Below are 6145 nucleotides of genomic sequence, written 5' to 3'. Positions count from 1 at the left end.
ACGCATGGAGAACGAATAAACGTATGCTCGCCTAGATCGCAAGATGCGATCTAGGCAGCATGGTGCTTACCCGGAAGAAACCCTCGAGACGGGGGAGTTGGCGATGCGCCGAGATTGGTTTGTGTTGAACGTTGGTTGTTGTTTATTTCATAAACCCTAGATACTTATTTATAGTCCGGGGGACTTTCTAATTCAAGCATGCACCTAACCGTGCACGGATAAAACTCTAACTTCTAAATTAAGATGCGATCTACTATAAAACAGATACACGGGCAATTTAGCCCAACTTCTTCGTGTCGGGCCGCTTCGCAGATCCTCCACGCGTATATCCTTCAAGCCCATCTCACTTACGGCCCATCTCCCGATTTGGCCAAAATCTGGTGATAACACATGCCCCCTGGTTTTGGTAATGATAATTTCAAAACCACTCTGTTTTTCCTCCGAGGGGTCATGTCGTGGCAGAGCAGAACCGTCGCAGTATTTTTCATCATGACGACTTGCCTTCCCAACTTTTCTGCACGATTTGACAGTTTTTTTGGCACCACCTCCTCGAAAACTGTTCGAACATTAAACCTCCACTCCATCTTCTTTTATTTAACCGCATCGAACAGTTCTCCTCCTCATCCTCTCCGCATTAGCACTCCAAAAGCCCTCTTGCGCCACCATGTCTTCTTCTTCCTCCGCCTCATCGGGACTTTCCATCGAGTCCTCTTCCTCCCACGAGCCGACACCAGAACGGGACCCACAGGAGGTCCATGCGGCCAACATCCGCCGCGCCATAGAGGCCGGGAGGAGCCCGGCCATGACTTCTCCGTCCGGTCCGAGGACGACAAGTCCTCGACGGACGGGGAGAGCGACCTCCGCTTCCTTGCCGACGGGGAATCGGAGGAGGAGAGCGATGACGATCGCTTCTCTGGGACGACTTCACCTCCTCCGAGGAGGTGAAGGAGGAGGAGGAGGAGGAGGACGACGACAGCCTCCTCCGACGAGCCGCCGGCCAAGCGCCACTTCCCCGGCCGGGGAATCTCGGTGATTTCGACGGCGACGACGACGACGACGACGAGGAGGATGAGGACAACGAAGGTCCTCGCCGGCGGCCGCTACAGCAGCCGACGACGAGCCCGCCGGGAGCAGCGCCGACGGCGGCGACGATGGTGACGACGAGGGCAGCGACGGCCCGTAGATAGGACCCTTAGCATAGGATCAGTAGTAGTAGACGGGGCAATGTATCCCCTTAGTACTTCCTTTTGAGAGCAATCAGCTCTTCTATGTAAGAAATCTCGTTTATCAATGAAAAAATTCCCCAATTTGATTTTGCCGATTTCCTTTATGCCAATTTAGCCGATTTCCCCTCATACTGATTCCGCCAATCATCACTTAGCCAATGCTCAATGAGCCGATGGCAACGCATCGGTCTCTCATAATCCGTTCTTCATCTCTTTGTCGTCGGAGTGATCGTGAACTTGGTCAAGGCTAAAAAGCCGATGTTAACGTATCAATCCTTCACGATCTATCCTTCACCTTTTCGACCGATGACTTTGAGCTCTGGTGGACAATGAGGCAGACCAACGCCTTTAAGAGAGCCCCAGAACCGCTGCTGAAACGACTTGACGCTGAAGCCGATACCTCTGGATATTCAGATATTCAGTGATACTCTTCAAACCTGCCCAATCCCCTTGAAGAAGATTATGATGGGGGGCCAGCCGATGAAATCTCAATCGGCTTCTTAAGAACAGAATATCTACGCAGTCAGTTGCCCCCCGAGCCTCAATCAAGGCGAGAACAACAGTGAGCCAACCAAATGTGCCACCCTCGGCTTCCAAGTCATAATGTAGAGCCAGCCGATTTTAACAAAATCGGCTCCCCAGAGCAGAGAACCTTCAGGGTGAGCTGCCCCCCGAGCTTTTCCAGTCCACTTCTTGCGCCTTGCTGATCAGATCGGCTCCTTTCCTTTGGCGGATTGATGTAACCCGTCCTTAACCTGATCTGCACGTCCATGCTGTTCTTGGTATTGGTCAGGGTTGTGATCCCTCAAACTTGCCCCAGCTGATATTGCGGACTCAAATTCTTGCAAAAATAAGTTGGAGCTTCTTGGAGAGAGGATCTAAGCCACCAAACAATTCCATTGAGGAGTTCTTCCAATAGAGCCTCTCCATGCAACTCGATACCCGCTCCATGCAACTCGATACCTGCTCCATTGGGCTTCTGCTTATAACAGCTGTACCTCTTGAGTTGATGGCCCGTGCATCGGCTTTCTATCTTTAAGTCGATGTCTGCGCATCGGCTGTGCTTAAAAAATTGAATTTTTTACGGCCGATTTATGTATCGGCCCCCACACTTCAATACCCATCATCAAAGAATATCTTGGGCTGCTAGGCATTTGAAAGACACTTCCACTCCTTATCCTCGTGTTTTATCCACCTAGGTGCCCCCCGAGCCGATTCTTTCAAGTAATTGAGGGTATCGGCTCTTCAGGTATTCCCTGTTGGATCAAACGCTGAACCCAGGTAGAATGTATGGTGAGGATAATTTTGGCCGATTGCTGGAATCGGCCTCCATGTTGCTTGCTCGATGAAGGTTTTGCAATGTTCCTTCATAAACCCTTGGGGCCAATCACCTGGATCGGCATCGCCACGTTTGTCCATCGATGTTGCTTTTGTTACACGGTCAGGCCGGTGGATAAAACCAGCCTAACCCCGTCCCTTGTCATGTCGATGCTCTCTCGTGGCTTCTCAAAGATGACCGGCCGTGGGTCGCAGTCCAGTTGTGCCACAGATGCTTCGTCTAAACCTGGAGCACTAAACTCCGTCGGAAGGACGAAGACCATGTTTGTGCCAGCCGATGTCTCATCATCGGCTTTCTTTTGTCTGGGGCGCCACTCTTTCCTTTGTGGCCGACCTTCTTCGTCCAGGGTTCGCTGAATTTTAGCGGCCAGATCAGGCCGCGCCTTCCTCAACGTGTGCGGGTATAATCTTTCGGCTTCCTCCAACCCACGTAGACGCCGAACCCTTCGCTTTTGGGAACGGCCGAGCCCATCGGGGCACCACCTTGGCCGATGATACTTGTCTTCTTCTTCATCATCGTCCTCTAGTTCCTCGAGATCTTCCACCCGAGCGGACTCAGCATGCTTGTTCCGAGGCGGGAGAGGCCCTAGACGTTTGAACACGGACACGTTAGCTGCATCCTTCTTCTTTTGTTTACATTCTGGGCAGTTGCCGATTGTAGGCAATCGGCTCATTCCTGAATCCCAGCAGTGTCTGAAGAAGGGGCAGTCCCACTGTCTGTCCACGTCATCTTGTTCCCTCGACTTATCCTTGGCGTGGCGCTCATATCGCTCCTCGTCGCGATCATGCCGACGACGTCTCCTGTCATCCCTAGCCAGACGATCATTTTCATCATCGTCGTTGTATCGCCGGCGTTGGTCGTTTTGACCCACATACTGGTTGAGGAGGTGATCAGAGAGAGGTCGCTGATATCTTACGTTCCTCACTTCCCCCTTTGTGATGTAGCGCTTGCCATCGTGGCGGAGCCGATCGCGTGGAGCGGCTTCCTCTGTGTCCTTGCTATGAGAGCAGCTGCCCTCATCTCCATCCTTACCAGAGTGGTGCCCAGGTCCTACCATGTTGATATTGCACGAGAAATCTGGCTGGCACCCTCCATGGTAAGTATACTCCACCATGTTAACGGCGGGGAAGGGGTGTGTGTCGACCTTCATGGCGTACTGGCTGAAAATTAGCCGCCCTTGTTCTATCACCATTTGGACCTGTTGACGCCACACCCTGCAGTCATTGGTGGCGTGGGTGAACGTGTTATGCCATTTGCAGTATGGCTTTCCGTTCAGCTCTTGCACCGTGGGGATCTTGTGGCCTTCGGGTAACTTTAGCTGCTTCTCCTTGAGTAAGAGGTCGACAATCTGCTCAGCTTTGGTCACGTCGAAGTCAAACCCCTTTGGAGGACTTTGTGGCTTAACCCACTTACAGGACACGGGGCTTGCCCCCCGAATCCATTTAGCCACTGCTACCTCTTGATCTCCCGCAACACCTTCATCTTCGTCTGTCTCAACCAGGACCACCGCACGCTTGAATTTATCCTGGTAAACATCTGGGTGGCGCTGTTCATATGCTGACAGCTTCTGCAGCATGTGCGCCAGTGAAGGGTAGTCTGCTTGGGAGGCCACGTCCTTGATCGATGATGAGAGACCCACCACCGCCAACTCGATCGCTTCTTTTTCACTTACATGAACCGAATAGCATCGGTTCCTAACGGTCCCGAAGCGCCGGACGTATTCTCGCCACCGTTTCCCGCGCTTCGTCGTACTTGTGCTAGATCGGCAATGCCAGCCTCGGAAGCCTCCGAGTGATACCGCTCGTGGAACTCGTTCTTCCAACTGCTTCCAAGTCCGGATTGAGTTTGGTGGCAGCGATGTGTACCACCCGAAAGCCGATCCTGTGAGGGACTCGTGCGAAGAACCTCACACGCAGCTCGTCCGATGCTGAGATCGTGCCCGAGCTGTGCCAAATATCGGCTCACATGCTCGATGGAGCCGGAACCATCCGATCCACTAAACTTTGTGAAGTCGGGGAGCCGATATTTGGGTGGTAGCGGGATCAATTCGTACTCGTTGGGGTACGGCTTGGTATAGCCGATTGTCCTCCTTTTCGGCATCATGCCGAACTGGTTTTTCAGAATTGTACAAATCTGATCCGCGGTGATGGCTGAAGGCGTCGAACCCTCAAGATTCGCCGGGGTAGCATACTTAGCCAGCCATGCTTGCTTTTCCAGTTCTGAGCCAACTGCAGGAGCTGAGCTCTGGAGGTTTGTCAGAGTGGCGTACTTAGCTAGCCACGTCTGCTTCTCAAGATCCGTTCCCGACGTTCCTCCCGCTGTTCCGAAGTCCCCGCTGTTGCAGCCTGGTTTGAGAGCGCCCAGCCTATCGCAGTCCGGCACGTATGCGCACGTGTATCCGTGCGGGATCTCCTTAGGCGCCTCATGTAAGAATTGGTAGTCACTAGGGTCACCACCAATCTTGTAGACGTCGTATGCCGATGAGTTCGGCACTTCTGGTGCTGCCAATGCGAACGGCAGCGGTGGACGGGAATGGAGTGGCATCTCTCCTTGGTAAGTCCCCAGAGCTGGTCCTGACGGAGAATACTGATGGCTCATGATTTCCTGGATCACGCGCAGAGCGACACGCTCCAAAGTGTTCACCAGGCTCTCAGAGTGGCGGTGCAGCGAATGAGCCACCATGAAGTTGATCTCCTGCCGCAGCGACCTGGTGCGTTCTTCTGACGGGGAGGACAGGTCCACTCCATCGAGAGCGCCTTCAGGTGAGAACCCCTTCCACCTGATGCCATGGGAGCGGGTTCTGTGGAAAGAGCCGATGAGGTCGGCTTCGAGGACTGCTTTGATCTCGTCATGCTTCTTCTTGAGCTCCTCAGTCAGATCCTCGTACTTGACCGGAGTGCCTTCCGCCATCTCGGATGTAGATGGCGATGCGGTGGATGTCGAAGATAGTCCCACCGGGCATGCCAGAATGTGTTGCGGTCAGAAACCCACCGGCGGGCAGCGACGGGCAACACCGTAGAGCCGGGAATCTCCCGAGACCGCGGGCTGGCCCCTGGTCCCTCCGAGCGACGACCCGCAAAGCCTTCCGCACACACGTCCGATGCTGTGTGCAAGGGCGTGCCACCTGACCTATACCCGGTCGGGAAGGTGTTGGATGATGCCTTGCTTAGTTTCCTCGCATGGCATACACGTAAACGTTAAATACGAGCCTCAATCGGCTCTCGAGTTGTCCCGTGAATCGGCTCAAAGAGCCGATCCACCCATGATACGTACGAGGTGTACGATCGGATGGTGGTCCCGCTTGATCAAGATAAAGCTAAAGCGACCTACTACGATTTGGGGTTTTCACCGCACAATCGGAACATCCTACTCATGATTGGGCCTCGCGCTCGCGTACGGTGATCGTAAGCCGATCCTAGACAGGGCCTAAAAACCAACACGAGGTTGATCCTCGGAACGTCCTGTCTAGGGCTAGCAAACGACACCCTACACGCCGCTGGATCCTCCAACCCTTTGTAAGGCCTAATAATGCGGATATTAAACTAATCCTTGAAGAACAAGGAGCAATCATAACGGATCG

This window comes from Lolium rigidum, chromosome 2 (assembly GCF_022539505.1).
Source record: "Lolium rigidum isolate FL_2022 chromosome 2, APGP_CSIRO_Lrig_0.1, whole genome shotgun sequence".
NCBI classification, from domain to species: Eukaryota; Viridiplantae; Streptophyta; class Magnoliopsida; order Poales; family Poaceae; genus Lolium; species Lolium rigidum.
The sequence above is the reverse complement of the archived record's forward strand: the minus strand, read 5'-3'. Positions refer to the sequence as shown.